Raw genomic sequence first — 18,702 nt, 5'->3', positions numbered from 1 at the left:
CCTTCCAAAGGATGGGATCCCATTGTTGACATCTCACCCCGCCTCTCGAAGTGCAGGGGCTCCTTTACAAGGAAGTTGGCACCAGGCTCGGGATCCGGGGAGGAAAAAGAACCCTTAAGGCAGTGGCTGAAAAAAGGATATTTTAACCTGGCCTGCTCCTCATGGATTGAACCCAGCTGGCATGGATGGCTCATTTCACCAGGCAAAGCAAGAAAAGCAGCGGAAGAAAAGAAGGTTGGGAGAAATAAGGAAGCGACGGCTCCTCGGGGAAATTTGGAAGCGGGCTTCCTGGCCACACAGTGAGACAGGTTGTTGGGAGGTGAGGTAGAAAAACAGTTGTATATTTGCAGGGTTGCATGAGGTCTGTTCAGACATTTTTTTAAAAGTGTCAACCTTAACCTAGGATGGAGGTTCCCAATCTCAGACTGCAACTCCCAGAGGCCTTTTCCACTAGCTGTGCAGGATTTCTGGGTGGCTCTGTGTCCTTCCATATTAGATCTTTGTGTGTAGATAATTAAACCTGAAGAAGACAGCAAACCCAGTGACCAGAATCCTGTTGTGCTGACAAAGGAACTGCACAACTTGCCATATCTATCTATCTATCTATCTATCTATCTATCTATCTATCTATCTATCTATCTATCTATCTATCTATCTATCTATCTATCTATCTATCTATCTATCTATCTATCTATCTGTGCACATGTTGCATCTGTGTTTTAAATAAACACAACTGTCACACCTCGGTCTGGCCACCATTGGCGGCTGGGCCTTCCACCCTACCAGCCAGAAGGAGCACCAGGCGGCCCCTGAGCAAAACTCAAGAGTCGGGGGGGGTGAGTGGGAAATCAACTGTCTTCACAAAACAACCTTTCTTTGTGGTTGTTGCTGTTTGTTTGTCTTTCCAGGGCTCGGAGCCACCCCAAAGCCATCTATGTTTGACCTTGCTAATTTCCAATGAAGCTGTTGAGCCGAGATAACAATTTAAAATAAACATAAATATAAATACCAGCCCTTCCTTCCAGTTTTCTTGTTGTGATGAGTCCTCGTAAATTGACAGGTCCTGGCCTTCTCCTTCTCCAAAGACATGCAATCTTTCCTGTTGGATTTTTTTTATGTGGAATCGGATGGCCTTTATCTCTTCCTCAAAGTAAAACCCTGGGAAGCATTGCACAGCCTGCGTTTATTAATAACTCATCGTGTCCCTGGTCAATTAGTTATGTGTTGTCAAGTTGGGACTGATTTATAGTGATTCTAATAGGGCTTGCAAGGTAAGTGAGGTATTTAAGGAGTGGATTTCCCAATTACACACCCTCAGTGAGTTTCCATGGCACAGCAGGGGATCCGGACCCTGTTTGCCTGAGTCCTGGTCCCTCACTCCATCCACTACACACCAGGCTGGGCATCTTCTTCTGACTCGATTCTTGCAAAAATGTTAATGCCTATTTTTGTAGGGCTGTGAATTGGCTTTAGAGAAATCCCAAATCCCAGAAAAGAATGGTTTCTTTCCCTATTTTTTTTCCTGGAAAACAAATTGGAAATTTTGCACTCCAAGATTAACATATGCAAATGTTATGCAAATCTATAGCAGCTCAATTAAACATGTAGGTGAACATTTTAACTCATTTTGACAGCGTTTTGTTTTTTTTTTAATGTCATTGCATCTAGCAGTGGAATCCAGATGTAGGTGAGCTTCTAAGATATTAGTTCTGCCAGTTTTCTGGTGAGGAGTGATTCTTTAAAAGATGTTTCCTGGCTCCCTCCCTCTCACTGTCATCCTACCAGTTAAGTCATTCCCTGTGGTTGGCACAGAATTCAGTTCAGGCTCAGTTCTGCCATAGCAAACAAACTTGCTGGAGGGGAAAATACCAGAATATTATGGGCAAAGTTCATAAACAAGCCTTTATTCTCTGCCCGCCCGCCCCCCCCCCCGCCACCCTCTAGGAACCAACCAGTAGCGAATCTCCACTAATCCCCCACTGCGTCCCGCCCCAGCAGATCCATAATTTGCATAATTAATTTATCATCCCTCTAAGAGAATGCTGCCAACAAGGAAGGATTAGGCTCAGAGTGAAAACGGTACGGACTATTTCTGCCCCGACTCGAAGGCCTGTGCAGGTATTCTTGCTTCAGAACATCTTTCTTCGGTAGAAGATTGATGCCGTTGCATTTTCGTTTCTGATGAATTTTCTCCATTTTTTTTTTTAAGACAGAGGCAGGAGATCCTTGAAAAACCCAGCACAACGTGTTTAAAGCAGATCTGGTCTATTTTAATGTCCTGTTCCCAAGCTTTGACTCCCGAGGCCCCACCAGCCGGCTTGGGCCCATGTGCGGTTGGCGTCCTGCCTTAGAGAAACCACCATGGAGTGGAGAGCCAGTTGAAGAAAAGTGGTGTTATCTCTTTGGCCCTGCTGGGTTCCCTGAACTTGAACTGAGTGAGCTCCTATCTCTTACTTGCAGGGGGGAGGGCGCAGCTCCCTCTAGCATTATCCGACCTGCAGTTCTGAAAACATAATCTGTAAAAAAGCCCAATGAGATCCACAGGTTGAAGTTCATACAAACGAGCACTCTCAAATGCTACTCTTTTGGAGAGGGGAGGTTCATTTTTCTCTAGAGTGTCTTGAAGGATTTCTTAAGTGTGAGGATGTGTCATTAGAGGCCAAAGTCATGATCAGCCATACTATGGTATTCCAGATGACTAGGTACAGATGCATTAATGGGGCAGAGAAGAAAGCTGGCAGAAAAAAGAATCAGTTCATTGGAAATGTGATACTGAAGGAAAGCTTTAGAGCAGTGGCTCCCAGCCTTAGGTCCCCAGATGTTCTTGAACTACAACTCCCAGAAGCCTTCACCAATAGCTGTGCTGGCCAGAATTTCTGGGAGTTGCAGTCCAAGAACACCTGGGGACCCCAAAGTTGGGAGCGACTGCTTTAGAGATACCATGGACTGCCAGAGGAACAAATAAGTGAGTGACAGATTGAATCAAGCCTGAATTCTCACTAGAAGTTAAGATGACTGAACCAAGGCTATCATAGCTTGGGCACCTCATGAGAAGACAGGACCCCCTTGGTAGAGACAATAATGCCTGGAAAAGTAGAAAGCCTTAGGAACAGAGGAAGGCCTAACATGAAATGGATTGATTCAGCAAAGGAAGCCACAGCTTTTGCAAACACTCACCAGAAGATTCGTCTTTACAGTATAATTCTGCATCTTGGGGCAGAATCCCAGTTGCACTGTCATGCTGCACACTGTGAGTGGAAGCAGGAAGGAGAGAAGAAAAAGACAGTACCATCACAACTGAGCACAACTAAGGCCAACATGGGCTTTTGATGGGAACTTGAAGTCAAAACAATTGAAACAAGATCGTATTCTCTAAGGCCTTCACCGCCAGGATCCCACACACTACACCAGAACACAGACAGAGTTCTAGCTCCTGTCCTCTGAAGATGCCGGCTACAGAGACTGGCAAAACGTTGGGAAGAACAACCTTCAGAACACGGCCAAAGAGCCTGAAAAACCTACCACAACCATGCCAGGCTGAGCCTTTATGTCACAAAAGTAAGTCAGAAAGTTATCCTTTTTTTAAAAAAGGAGGAAAAAGAGAACATAAATACTGTTGGCTTGGAGTAAACTTCCTGTGCATCTTTTCATTTATTTAGCTCTCCGGCAGGATGCTCCATTTTCCCGGACATGCTGCCGTCTGTCTCCCAGGGCACTTACCGACAGAGGAATGGCTGAGCGGACTGGAAAGTTAGAGTCAAACTCAGGTTGCCTTGAAACCTGGAGAGTTGACTCATCTGTGCATGAGAGGTTTAGAACTGTGCATTGTTGAGACACACGCATGGGGACAATGGCCCCCACCCTGTTCCCATCAATAAATCATGGAAAGCTCGTGTCGATTTAGCAATCCGACCATGCCATTTGCAGGCAAACGTGGGCACAGCCATGGAGGAGTTTTGAGTTTTTGCTGGGAAGACAGATGCCTCCTTCAGGCGGAAACAGGCCGTTACAAGAGGCTTCCCCACCCGCCCACCTACCCACCTTCTCACATTATCCTGCTTTGAATTTCTCCTCCAGTTTGGAAGTTCAGAGTTCACTTGGTTGTCGATTTATTTGTTTAAATTATTTATACACAGCCTTTCTCCCCATAGGGGACCCAAGACGGCCCATAGCAGATAAAACAACACATTTAAAAGCATTACGTGATTATCACATTAAAATAACAACAATTAAACATACAGTGCACACAACTTTGTATCAAAGATTGCCACCCAGAATTGGAAACAGTAGCTACACTGTATTCTATACATACATAAAGCTACCCCTCTCTAGTTAAATCAAGTTTTTCAGTGTTATTTAAACATCATTTCAGCCCATTTCCCTCCTTCCTGGGAATTGTGCCAGCCCAGGTGATGGGCTGGAAATGGTTGATCTGTCACTCAGACACAGCCGGCTTTGGAAGAAACTGATCAACGGTATGCCACTTAATTCGTTCTGGCTGGCACCAGCCAGCCAGAGCTTTGGGTGAAGTTAATAAGCTGTTTGCTTTCACAAACGAACAGGACAGTCCAAGGTGAAGCCAAAGACAAGCCCAGCTGCCCAAACTGAACCACTGAACGTGCTTTGGATCCATTCAAGGACACAGGCGCAAGGGAAGCCCAAAATTATGAGCTTATGAACAGAGCAGGAAGGCACCCCACCCAAAAAATGTTGGAGTGAGGCATCTCTCTGCTTAGACCTCAGACTGCACCTAGAGAGAAACTGCTTTATAGGATGTGATCTCTTGCCATTTACCAATGCACTCTTTAAGGTGTGAACCTCAAGGCTGCTGGTGATCCCAGTTTCAGGGCTGGTCTCAATCCACTCCATATTTTTATCTGCCTTTTCCAAAGTGCCCAAACCTGTCCTCTGAATAAGTTCAACACCTTGGATAACTCCTGTAAAGTGCAGAGGAAATACTGGAGTGGATTTACAGAACCTCTGAAACTGGAGTCACCAGCTGTCACTACTTTAGAGGTTTTTTAAAAAATGCCTATTGTAGCATGAGCTTGTCTTACGTCATTAACCAGAATCATTTAGCTAGAGGTAGCCTTAGGTAGGTTGACACCACGTTTACCCAAACAGACCTGCCACTGTTGCACATTTATCACATCCACGCTCATTCAAAGCACTGCACTGGATTTGGAAAGGGGTGCCGCACTGTAGGTTTTGGTGTTTGCTGTTTTTGTTGCTCTTGTTGTTGACTTTTTTGTGGGAGGGGGAGAGGGATTTTCCATTCCACTCCTCCCATTAGAGGTGAACACCATCTGCTGAGTGTGAGGCAAACTAGGGAGGAAGGTGGAGGAGGCTTTTAAAATGTGCAAGTTCCTTCTTTGAGCTGCGATTTGCATCCAGATGGGACATTCGACCTGGTTGTGGCGCATGAGTCAGCCTTCTGGGAACCCCTTCGCTCTTCTTAGGGCCTGCTGATGGATACAGCCAGCTGTGATCAACCGCAGCAGGACCATGTCAGGACAGTAATGGGACTCAGTGGGACATCATCAGAGGTACACTAAGGAGGAGACAGACTATCGGCTAAGTGGGCAGACACGGGAGGGCGGTGAAAAGAAGCAACACAGAATGCCACACAGAATGGGATGGCTTCCATCACACTCCCACAGCAGAGCCATGCGGATGAGAAGAGAGGGAAGGGATATTATCAGTATTTCACTGATGATATAGGCCAGTGGCCAGGGGTGATTCTAGTTTAGGGGGGAGGGATTTCTGTGAAGCCACTCTTGATTTGAGTCCAAGATGCAAGTGCAAACTTTAAAGCATTGCCCTGAGGTTGGTTAGTAGCACCAGTTTTGGGATCTGGCCTGTACCACCCGGGCAGCTGCAGGATCGGAGCTAGCCTGACCCCAGGTATGGCTGGATGTTTGCAGGCTCAGGCCCTGGTCTGGGTAGCAGCTGCTGGGCCACTCATGAGGCTCACCTGGAAACCTGGAGGGAAGGGCTATTTAAGGAAGGGTTCTCCCTCCCAGAATTGGCCTTTGCAACAAAAGTCTTTGGTTGTGCTGCTCCTGAGGCCCTGAGTATTCCTGTTCCTACCTTGGCCCTTGCTCTCGCCTCTGCTGGCCTCCTGCATCTCGGTGCCTTGTTCTGGCTCCATGTTCTCAGCTTGGTGCTCTCGCCTCTGCTTGGTCACAACTAACCGTGTGGTGAGTGTCTTTTGATTCGATCCTCTGTGTGGTGGATTAGGCTCTGGTGCCCTTGGCCCCAGGGGAGGAGGGCTGCCTGGGATCTCTTGGATGGTGACAACCAGGTTTCATCTCTGGGGATGCAGAGGTCATGCATGTTTGTGGAGAATAAAATGATTCTCTGATATTCCAGGAGAGCTGTACCAGACACTGCTGAGCTGATCAGACCCATGGTCTAGCTGCATGTAATACTGTTCCCACTGTCTAGAGTTTTACTAATGTAATCCCAGTATATTCTGGTTGAGAGGCACGTCCGCCCCCCTGTCCAACGTCCTTCAGTATTCCTGTTGACAATTTCTAAGGACATGGGCATGTAAACAATGAAAACGTGCTGTGTACGTGATAGGCGTCTAAGCTAAATACTGGAGGCTGCATAACATCCTGACCTGCAAGCGCCCTGGGGGTGGGTTAACAAGACTCTGAGGACCTGTAAGCCTGCCAAAACCTGCCCATTCATACAAATGCAGGGCTCCCTTTTAATATGAATATAAATCCATATACGTAAATGCAAGCTCTCTTGCTTATGAAGCAATGATGAAGGCAGCTTTTCCTTCATTCTTGGAAAAATGGATGCCAGCAAGCAAGGACAAACGGTAACCAAAAGCCAACTTCATAACCTTTCCTAGATATAAAGTACCCCTTTCTCCTTCTGGGGGTGTTCTGAGAATATGCAGCTTTCTCTAGCTGAAGAGATGTCAGCCCCCTGTCCCTGGGCTGATCTTCACTCGCCTCTCTCCCAGGGAGCGCTGCGGGAACTCAACATCCCAGCTCCCGGTTCTGCAGCCAGGTGTTCCAACCCACTAAGCTACACCAGCACACTTTGTGGCCACTCAAATCAACCTCAATTACATTAGCCTTAACTTCACGTTGAATTCAGTGGTACCCAAGAACAGCTAGCACAGTCAATGACCGAGCCCAGATGGTATTCATTTAAGGGGCTTCAGTTTCCAAAATCAAAAGGTAAGACTGATATAAAAGCCAATAGCCATGTGTGTGTTTTGGGGGGAGGGGTGTCTGTGTGTTAACTAATAAATGTTGCATATATTACAAGAGCAATAATTTTGCAAAATATATGTCTGAAATGTATTGTTATTTATTTCAGTACTTTCAAACTGCCCAATAACTAAAGGGAATCATTCCAAAAGGTTGTACCAGGCAATACAATGGTGTCAATTTTGGCCTACAATGGCACCTGGATTTAAACTTCCTTCCTCTCGGCCATCTTTTGCAGCTCCCTCACAGCACCCTACAAACCTCCAGGTGGTTTCTCTGCCCTCCAACTCCCAACCTTTGGCTCTGCAGCTGTATACCAAAACCTCTGAGCTATCCAAGCAGTTCATAAATGATAACTCTCATAAAATCTATAATATAAAAATCTAAAATGCACAGGATAAAAGGATGGGTGTCTCCCCTCCCTCCCTGCCCAGCCAGCATAAAAAGCTAATAGTGTAGAGGTTTCTTGGGAGAGTATTCCATTAAAACCTAAAGATGTAAGGAATTAAGTACAGCATCCCCTTAAAAATCGGATCATAACAGCAACTGCATCCTCCGGCTCTCATTCCCCAGCAATGTACACGCAGCATTCTACAGCTCTGCTATCTATATTTAGTAAGGAACAATGGAACTGAGCAGTAAAAGAATGGATAACAAACTTAATAACAGCAGTAAGATTAATTATAGCAGAAAATTGGGAATTAAAGCATGAATTGCAATAAAATGACTGGCATAAAGAAGGATGGGACAGTGCTATTAATGATAAGCTAACTTATGATATTAAGGTTAAAAAGGGTTTGACAAACAATATTTTAAGAAATGTTTAGAAATAAAGGGAAGGTTTGCATACCTTCAAAAGGATCAATGCAGTTTTAGAAGGGGAATATGGCACCACAACTTGGATCCTGTTAAAAGTGGGATAAAGATATATTAAATAAAATAACTGAAAAACTGATGTAACATGTCATTGAATAGTCCTGGTGGAGGCAGGCACTGATGTGTAATTGGCTAGTTTAAGTTGCTTTGTGTAAGACTGTATTAAGCTTTTTTTACTTTTTGTAATTTTTTTATTGGGGCTCAGAAAGCATGGGTTAACCAGGGTTTGCTTCCAAACTTCTCTTTAAGAAATTTCAGAAGTTTGGTTCTCTCTTAATTCTTTAGAGATCCACTGCTATGATGGGTCTTCTCTACTGGATCTTTTTTTTAAAATGTGGGGTGAGGACTGCATCCTTGAAAGCTCTCAACCCAAGGCTATCATCATGGACATCAGCTGCAAGTGGGAAACAAGGAAGTCTGCACCCGGGACAAAGCAATACTAAAAATAAACCATCCTTGCAGGAGAAACAAAAAGTAGTAGAAAGTCATGGAAAAAAACACTGTATCAAGAGAGAGGTGGAACAGCTTACAAATAGCAGGAAAGATGCTAGTAATGTCAGGACAAAAGACGGTACCATTAGGAGGACACATGCTCCATCTTTAAGGTTCATGAAAATGTCTTCTTTCTTCCACCTGCTTATTTCACTTTCTTCAGCCAATCAGAAGGTTATCCGAAGATGACCCAGTCATCCTAGCAGGTCCATAGAAAAGGAAGCAGCCCACAAAGACATCATTGTATGCTTTGTTCATCGTTATTTCTTCATAGATACTCATTTGGAAAATCCTAATGTGCAAAACTACAGCAACAAACCAAAAACCCATCCATCAACTGGTTAACTATGGTTTAGTTACTATTATGAAAGCACTGAAAATCTTTAATAAAACATTCTGTGCCTTAAAATAACTTGGAGTGAAGATTGCTTGTTTCCTAAAACAAGTTTTGTTAGGTTTCATTATTGCACACATGCTGGCCTGCACACACAAATAACACAGCATTTTCTCTAGGCTGTAAATTTTAGTCAAACGTTGTCTGCCCCCTGCTTTAATTTTATGCTTGCACTGTCAGTTTTAGCCTCCTCTGTAGAAAACAGAAACGACAACAGAAAACCTAGTTTTTCCACCCCTGCAGTTTGAACAACACTGTTCCTCTGTCTCTCCTGCTGCCTTCCAGAAACGCGAAAACATGGCGATAAATTCAGGGTTTGTCCCACAGAGGCATGAAACATTGACCTGTGAAATTTAACAGAAAGATGGAACATTTCTGAATGGAGTAGGACTCCCTAGATTTTGCTTTTTGGCCCCTTGGGTTGTTAATAAAAATGAAATCTGAGGTTATCACTAGCGAGCGAGGTGTCCATTAAAGGGTGGGGATGTGTTTATTGAGAGGAGATGCTGCTAAGTGATTGGGGTGGTTCTATAAAGTAGAGCTGTATCTCAACTTGTGCTCTCCTCCACCCTAACACTTACTCTATTTTAGGTCCTTGAAGACTACAACTTCCCATGCATCTGTCAGATACGTCATTTGCTCAAGAAGATAAATCGGTGGCTTCAGGAAATACGTCACACCCACAGATCAGTCTTTCTGCCTCATCTGTGGGCGGCAGCTCTAGGGAGGTCTTTTGGGTTTTTTTAATGCATTAAGTGCAGAGCAAGGAGGAAAGGGTTATTCTCACAGTGGGAGAACTGACCTCCCAACCACCAGCTCCACAACCAGAGATCTAAACCGCTGAACTATCCAATGATCTCTAGCTGTAATAGTAACTAATAATTTACTGGGTTTGGGGGTTGAACAACAGGATTATTTTCCTTTGCCTGCAAGTATCGCTGGTTGACTAGGTTCGCTCCCTGTCTTGTTGGCTGATGGAACAACTAGTCTCCCATTTCACACCCTTGCTTACAAAGGACAGAGGCATGACATAGCTCCAGGGACATTCTCGGCTGTATGGAATATTTGACCGTTTTTATATAAAAGAAAGACAGCAGGTGATAGATCGATAGACCATCAGGCCAATTTACTTCAATACATTTATTATTTTGTCACAACAGGTTCTGTCCCTAGATCAGCTGCTCCATAATTTTCTAAGACCAGACTTGGACATAAAGCTAAACTGCTGGGAAGAGATGAGAAACATTGGTTTCTTCCTTTTTCCCCTTAGTGAAGGGAAGCTAAACCAGACACATTTGGGTTCTTCACCTGCTGGGAAACTAGCTCTCTAAACAATATGCTTATCATATTTTTTGCAGAGATGCTCCTTTCAGTGGTGAAAGATGTCTGTCTGTCATAGCATGTGATTTCCTCCCCTCTCACATATGCATGTTCCATTGAACCATGCTTTGTTTTGCAATGGGTCAGTGGATTGGCTTAATTCACTTTTAACTTCAACCTATGTAAATCTTTCAAGGGCCAACCAGATCACTGAGATGAAACAAAGCACGCTAAATGCAAGATGCATAGGTGAAGGAAATGCATGTGCTATGAAAAACAGACATATTTCACTCTTTGAGGGAGCTTTGTTTGCTCACATTTCTATCCTGCCCAATGAGTAGGTAGACTACTAGCTATTCTGGGCATTTAACAGAAGGACATTTTTCTTCTTTCAAAAATGTTTAAGAGTATCATCTAGTTTAACACTCATTTTTAGAAGGCAAGCTTCTAGCCCTGATGCTGTACAGTTATGCTCTAATGCTTGCTCTAATCTCAGAAGTCAACAGGCTTCATGAACTGAATTCCTGTGGTTGGAAATGGCTTCTCTGCTCTGTCTCCTGCATCCCTCCTTCCTAACTCAAGCAAAACCAGAATAAATAACCAAGCAGCAACATAAACTTTGCAAAACCAGGAAAGCTATGCAAATCCAGTCAATTAGCATAAATCTAAACAGATGGCGGCATTTTATTTTTCTGAGAAGAATTGCTATTTTTTCATAGCACTGAGGACACGCCACTCTGCTCTCAGGTACAACAAGGATCTGGAATCCTTATGATAGGAAATTATGCCAAGTGCTCATATAAGCATCCGATGGGATTTTTCAAGGATGCAAAAAGAACGATCAGGTGTACCCCCTCCAGAAAAAAGTTTGGTGCCTGAGCCATCCCCCCCTTACTGGCGACCTACAAGTAATTCATTTTCTCCAGCTGCACTGTTTTCTGATGGATCATGAGATGGGGCGCATCCCACGTTGCAGAATAACTGTGTTTGTTTCACTCCTCTTATAAGGGGTGTGGCCTCTTTACATTGCAGAGGTAGAATGTCTCACAGTTCATGTGCTGGCTTGTCATCTGTTGTGAATGTTGAGGCAATGCAATTAATAAGGTATATGGAAGGTGAGGACAATTGAGCCATAAATGGGCAACTTGTAGCATTCAGATTATAAAGAAAAGTAAATGACAAATACTTTCAGTTACAGTAGGGGGTGGAATATAACGATTTTAGTTGTTTAACAGAATGGAAAATTACTTTTATGACTGTAATAATAATAATAGTGTCCCATCAAGTCAATTCTGACTTACAGTGACCCTCTCCAAGGTTTTCTAGGTAGAGAATAAGGTTCCCCACTGCTTTCTTCTGGGGGCATCTTGGGACTCTGCAGCTTGCCCAAAGCCACACAAGCTGGCACAGTGGGGATTTGAACTCTCAACCACCAGCCCCACAGCCTAATATCTAAACAGCTGAGCTATCCAACAAACTCTAACTGTAATATTAACCAATTATTTACCAAATGACGTGTTGAACAATAACAGTGACTAATCACTTTGTTAAAGTAGCATTGCCTACCTCCAATTCATGGCGATGGCAACTACTCTCATCACAGATCTGAATAGGGAACTGATAGCTTGCAGGAGGGCCGCGCGCTGCCTTCAGAGAGAGGGACCTAACTGACCTGTTTACCTGATGTCTGAATAGAACCAGGAAAGCCAAATCCAGCTCCAGGGCAAAAAGGAGTGAATTTACAGACTGATTTGCATCCAGAGCATCATTTAAATGAGAAGGGGCACAGATGTCTTTGCTTCCTGGAAGAAAGCAAATTTCCAAAGAGCCTAGCAAAGAGACCCTTGAAATTAGCTGTCTGAAAGTTGTCAGGTTTACTCCTGTCTTTCAGGGTCCATCATACGGTCGAATTTAAGGAACAGCAGTGGAAAGAGAAATTATTGCCAGCGCAAATCAGCAGGAGGCTTACAAAGAGATTTGGATCCAGGGCACACACGCCATCAGATTTGGTGCCCATAAATCACTCCAGACCGTATCAAGACACATGCAGACCTGCCCTTGTAATCAGACCAGGGAACCTCTGCCCAGTCCTAGTTCTCAGCTGATCAGACAGTATTTTGTCCAGTTAAACGTCCCTGCGTGCACTGAGCAGTGGAAGGTTGATGTTTTCCTTTTCTGCCTGTTTGTTTGTTCACTTGCTTGCTTAAAATATTTTTACCCTGCCTTTCTCCTTAAAAAGGGACCCAAGGAGGCTTACATCATTAAAAGACAAAACTGAAAGTTAAAAACAGTAAGTATACAAATACTAAAAGGATCAAGCAAATGCTGCTCTGGGAAATGGTAAACGAAAGCAATATTAAAAACACACTCAAAGCAGTAAAGCATAAAAATGTACCGTATTTAAAATCTCATTCAATCAGCCAGACCCTAAGGGAAAGCCTGCCTGAAAAGAAAGGTCTTGGCCTGCTTGCGGAAGGACAGCCAAGATGGGGCCTGCCTGGCCTCCAGTGGGAGGGAGTTCCAGAGTCTCTGGGAGCAGCCACAGAGAAGGCCCTCTGCTGTGTCTCCAACGAAGCACATCTGTGGTGGGGCCTGAGCAGGCTCATAATGGGAGACATTGTCTTTGAGACAGCTTGGGCTTAAGCCGTTTAGGGCTTTATAGGTTAAAACCAGCACTTTGAATTGGGCCTGAAAGCTGATCGGCTGTCACGGGGGGTTCTGTCATGCCTGTAACCAGTTCCCATCAGCGATCTGGCTGCTGCATTTCAGACACACTGAACTTTTCATAAGCAGCTCCATATACAGCATGTCACAGTAATTCATCCTGGATGTGACAAGAGTCATTGTGGCCAGATCAGAGATCGCTTTTGCCACATTTCCAGTTGGGACCAGTCTCCATACAAGCAAAACTCTCCTCGGTTGGTCAGTTTACCCCTTAAATCCAGCAGGAAGCCATCTGGCTTGAACTACTGAGTGCGGGCTATACAAGGCTCAGGGCCACTGGCGAAACTCTCCCTTCGTAAATCACCAACACTCTGAGAAGGCCTAGCCGTGGGGGGGGGTCTAAACTGACCCTCTCGTTCTTGTGCACAGTCAAACACACGTGTGAAAGGAGAACACACGGCAGGGTGAGCTCAGGGAGAAATGTTAGCAAAAGTTTTCCTTCCAGTTACTCATCAGGGGAATGCCATTGCTTAGAGTCAACACAGAATGCGGAATTTGTGGTTTGGGTTTTTTTTTTTTTTAATTCCTTGTTATTATTTCCATTTTCAGGTTTTAGGGTTGTTTTTTTTTTTTTTTAGTATTGTAAATTCTATTCATTGAGGAAGGGTTCTATGCAATTCCTTTGATGTGTCTCCTCCAAGCCACAGAGGTGGAAATTATTTTCTTGGACATCAGAATAAAAATCCACAGCCTTTTCCACCTCACCTGCAAGACAGAGAGATGCTTTCTGCCAGCACAGAGACAAGGGCTTGTGAGAATGCTTGTTTGCTTCGAAATTGCGCTTTTGCAAAGAATAATGATGCTTCATTGTCTGGACTTTTCAAGATCAGAAGCCCCCGATGGCTTGTCTTTTGATCCAGCAGCCGGGCCTTTTGAGCTTGCTCCGTGTTTGCATGCATTGTGCTTCGTAAAGGAGACAAAACACTTATTTTGCACAGAAAAATGTAGGCACAAATAGCAGAAACCCTGAGAGTGGATAGCAAGAACGACAACAGCAGCAACACCCTCTCTGCCTTATTCTTGCACTGGAGAAAAGAAAATGTAGAGGGATTAGCCATTCCTCACCGAGTTGTACAGAGATGACATGGCCCATCAAGAAGGAATACTTCTGCTAGAATTCTTGGTTTTGAAATTTGTAGAAAATGTAGAGAAGTTGATAATATGAAAGTGTGCTTTTGGGGTTCTTTTACTGGTAAACACTGATTGCCATAGCCTTTCTCTTTTGTTTTTGCCCGAAAGCTAAAGCAGAGCCTGGGGAAACAACGAAAGGTTGTTAGGAAAAACAACACGGACAGCTCTGAGTGGTTTTTGACAAGGTAGCAGCTCAATACAGAAGGCGCAGGTGCCTGGGGACAAGCTCACAAGCCGATGTTCTGCAAGAGAATTCTGCAAATCACCTGGAACAGGCAAAGTGCAGGCTCTCTTGATTTCTCTCAAACATCTTCAAGTCACATACATAAAACTCGCACCCCAAGCATCTAGGGTTCAAGAAACAGCTCTGGAATACAGATGAAGGAATGGAACTGGGTTTCAATGAGGTTTTGCCCCACGCAATTGCTGGGTTTCTAACTGCCGTCTGCAGTTCTTCTCAAGATATACGTGAGGAATCTTCAGCAACAACATGTGACAGTGCAATCGCAGTCCAAATAGAAGCACTTTTTTTTTTCAGTTTCAGCCAGGCAGTCACATCCTCTTTCAGCCTACACCATACATTGCAAGCGGCTCAAGCAAACCCGTCTGTTTCCTCTTCAACCCACCCACCCACCCACTTTTCCTCCAAACTCCCACTCAACACTTCTTGACTTCTGGAAGCCCTTGTGCATCCTTGTTTCTTATTGGACTGCTTTTTTAAAAATATTTCCAATAATTTTATTCTGCATTTTAAAATTAAACTTCTGCATAACTTGAGATTCACTGGGGCAGGCTGACATCTCAGTGTCAGTGGCTTTGAGCCTGAAAAGCACCAGCTACACAGTCACAGGGAATTTCCAGGGTTAGCTGTTTTAGCAGCAAGAACATCTGAGTTCAGTGGCACGTTAAAGACTGGCGCAATATGCCCATAGCCTACTCCATTAGTTGCTTGGGATGTTTCTTCAAAGAACTTCCCTGGCAGATTCCAACATAGGAAAATCTGAACAGAACATCATCAAAATGTTGGCCTCCATCTCTAGGCACTTCAATGCAGAGCCATATAAACAGCCTTGATTTGTTCCGAATTTACATGCTTGTCCAAAAGACAGTATTTTGCCAATTATATTATGCTGATTTAGGGCGTAACAACACTGGAAACCTTAATTGGAGCAATTCAGCTTTGCTGCGGTTTGATCCCCAGCTTGTATTATGTTTGAAATCACACCTAATGTTCACACAGGGGCTGTGGATTCACTGTTTATACTGGATGCAACGTGAGTGGCAATCCAGACCCACTGATTCCCATTTTAACTTCTTTCCTCTTGTCTCACCTCTGATGATCATTTTATGAGGCATAAATGTGGGATATAATAATGAGGACTCAGCAATAAGATGATTGATTAATCTAATTTCATCTACTGTATGTAAGAAATGCTACAAAAAAATTAAAACATTAGAGGAAAATCTGAAAGAACGTGGGGGTGTTCCCCAGGCCCAAACATCACACCCCAACTTGCCTATGTCACCGAAGCACCGGCAACAGGCATGACTCGCATCTTTCCAAGGACTAATCACATGGGGAAAAGCCCTTTTGAATCATTCCAATTCCAAAAAGCAGAAACCTGTTTTCCCTTCATACAGGCTTTCCCTTTATTGTCTGGGAGACAATACATGGGACGGTTTTGATGCTTCTGAATCTGTGTTTTGTCATGCTCTTACCTAACATTTTAAAGATGGTGTTTTCAATTCTTCTATAAGATTTGCATCATTTTCTGGTTTTAGCTTTTCATATTGTGTTCTTAAATGATGTAAGGCTGCCTTGGATCCTTCTGTAGGAGAAAGGCAGGATAAAAATATTTTAAATAATAAGACATGTACGTCTTACCCCTCATTTGCTCATTTTCTGTGGGAAGATGTGTTTATTTAATGGTTAGCACTGAATTGCACTCAGCTGGGTTGCGAGCCCTCCTTTGCAGACAGTTGAGGCAGACCTAGTTTGCAGACTGCACAAACCAGCTGACTACCCGAGAACCAGGCCTAGATCTTACGGTGTCTCCTCTGCTCCTTTTCTCCCACACTAGATGACTTCAGCCCTACGTTTCCTCACTCGCTTCCAAAGCGCCAGGGCACTTCCTCTGTCGCTGGATTATCCTTTTAAGGCTTCCTGACCTTATGAGTAAAGCTCAAGTTCTCACCGCAAGGGTCCCAAAGGAAACTGGCACAAAACCCCACCCAAGCATCGACGACTTCCAAGGGGGTCGTATCCATTGTAGTTTGAAGGATGTAGCTTTTAAAAAAGCATCTGTCTAGGTTTACCTGCCCACTTTGGCATTACTTGTTAAGATGTCTTCTTGCTGGGAAGGGGGGTGGGTTATAGTTTTGCCATTCATTTCATTTCACATAATTGTTATATTTGCTGTATAATTACACCTACGGTTAAAACTGGAGACAAAGGAAATTCACTCTTAAAATAACAAAATACAAGGAAACAGATACCTTATTCATAGTGGTGACAGCAAAATAACAGAAGACAAGTAATAAAACACATGCATCCACACACCAGAGTGACATGCAAGGCTTTCTGATTGAAAAGTTTCCTTGCTTCTTGGTTCACCTTGGGATGGCCACTCTTGATAGAAAATGGGATGAAGGAGGGGGGGGGTTCCTTTGAATTGCAGCCCACCGTTCTAGCTTTTCTTATTCCTGAAGAGAAATCTACAGAGATAAGCGATACAGACGGGAACCCGAAAGGCAATTTACTGATGTGTAAGTGAATTTGTGTACATCATAAAAACACATTGCTATTAATTAGCATGGTGCTGGTTGCGTTCCAGGCCACATATTCGATTGCACAGTGGGACACAACCAGGAACATGACCAGCATCCTGTTAAATAGTAGTTCATGGAGAAAACGAATTTCCCACATTTTAGGGCTCCAAATTATGTGTTGCAAAGCTGAAATCCATTACAAGTTCCGGAGACACAATACCATCAGCAGCCCTTTGCGCCGGCAAAGAATGCCTGTGCTTATTGCCTGCGATGACCAATCACCCAAGGAAGCGAGTTTATTTGCAAAATATCGGGAGGTGCCAAATGCTTCTGGTGTGACAGTGAGAAAGTTTTCAGCCCTTAAGAACTTCCTGCGTCTAATCGCAGGGTAGCTATAATGTAATCTTTGACCCTTAGTTCTTTCACATCCTCTCCTCCACCCTCTGTGCCATCAGGGATCATAAGCATTATTGGTAAAACTTTCCAAAAGCCTTGTTTTCATGGGATTGCATACAGCTGCACCAACACTAGAATTCATCTTGGTCTTCCCCCCCCCCCCGCCCCCCAAGTATTGTATACTCTGACTTTGTATTTTGGGCTGCAGGCACAACAGGGTCTAACCCATCTCTCGATGGTCTCGCACACCCAGAATCACCATCATGTTCAAGGGGTCACCTACAACTCCTTAAGGCATTTGGCGACTTACAGCATTTTGGCTGGAATCCTACTGGATTTAATGGTCTGCATAAGCCTAAACAGATGTGGAGAATAGGCCATTACTTGTCCACTGCACAATCAGACACATGCTGGTCCACACAGTTCACTAGGGAGAGAAGACATAACCGAGTGTGTGATGGGCAGCTCTCAGAACAGTGCGCTCTCTGCCTGCATGATTGTCCTTCTCTGCAGGATCCCGGCGTTTTCTGATCAGCTTCCTATTTCTCTCTCTCCGTATCTCTCTTGCTTCCACCTTCTCTTCTCTGGGTTCAACACAGGCATACATTTTAGCCTTCTGTGCCTAGAATCTTAGTGCCTTTAAAACTGGGGTGTGCAAACTGGGGACTGAAGAGGGTCTGAATGTACCCCCCCCCCATGCTGCTACTTTGTGGCCTTTCCAGCCTCCTGTTTTCTTTGCAAAAAGAGAAAGAGGATTGTGAATCTTTGGACGACACCCCCCCCCCCCAAAAAAGAGGGACATGGCCATTGCACTTTCCCCATAGGTCACAAAACCCCACCATCCCAAACCGTTTGGGTCTTTTTAAAAGAGGAAAGGCAGGTTAAAAATATTTTAAATACATTTCCAGGCACCAAAATACGAGTTTTTTCCAAACTGGAAGTGGGTTTCTAGCCTCTACCAGTTTAATTTCGTTTCACTTGTTTTCTTGCGTTTCTCTTTTATTATTATTTAGAGGGATTGGGGGGCGGTTCTGTGAGGTCCCTGGCAGGGAGTGGGTCTGGAGACAGGCCATTGACCCCAAGTGATGTCCGCTCTGGCCCTTCAGCCCGCACGCTAACCACTCCTCCCTAGGGCCCTTCCCCGCTGCGGCTGGCGGCTTCGTCGGCCCCCTCCCGAGCCCCTTTGGCGGCCCACCTGGCGCTCCCGCCCGAGGCATCACTCCAAGGGCGCGGTGTCCGGCCGTGGGTGCTGTCGGGGGTGCCAACGCCGCCCGACCCCTACGCAAGAGGAAGCGGCGGCATTTCTGCAGGCGGAGGGACAGGGCACCGGGGTGAAGGGGCGGGGGAGCTCCCTCTCTTTCTCTCTCC

The 18,702-nt window shown here is 44.6% G+C and overlaps 1 long non-coding RNA gene across 2 annotated transcripts in view; it reads right to left on the bottom strand.

Moving 5' to 3' along the window:
• The window catches only part of LOC144584484 (uncharacterized), a 68,183-nt gene that overhangs the window by 13,430 nt on the left and 36,051 nt on the right, over positions 1 to 18,702 (bottom strand). The window contains exons 6-10 of one of the 2 annotated variants that reach the window (XR_013538751.1): positions 15,889 to 17,761; positions 8,684 to 14,289; positions 8,083 to 8,137; positions 3,178 to 3,248; positions 1,637 to 2,516 (exon numbers count right to left, since the gene is read on the bottom strand). This is a non-coding gene — a long non-coding RNA (uncharacterized LOC144584484). Of the gene's footprint in view, positions 1 to 1,636; positions 2,517 to 3,177; positions 3,249 to 8,082; positions 8,138 to 8,683; positions 17,762 to 18,702 lie in introns of those variants that run through there. The other variant, XR_013538752.1, reaches the window with a different exon arrangement.

Source organism: Pogona vitticeps, chromosome 11 (genome assembly GCF_051106095.1).
Source record: "Pogona vitticeps strain Pit_001003342236 chromosome 11, PviZW2.1, whole genome shotgun sequence".
In the NCBI taxonomy this organism is placed as follows: domain Eukaryota; kingdom Metazoa; phylum Chordata; class Lepidosauria; order Squamata; family Agamidae; genus Pogona; species Pogona vitticeps.
Note: the sequence above shows the minus strand (reverse complement) of the source record. Positions and strands in the feature narration are given on the sequence as shown.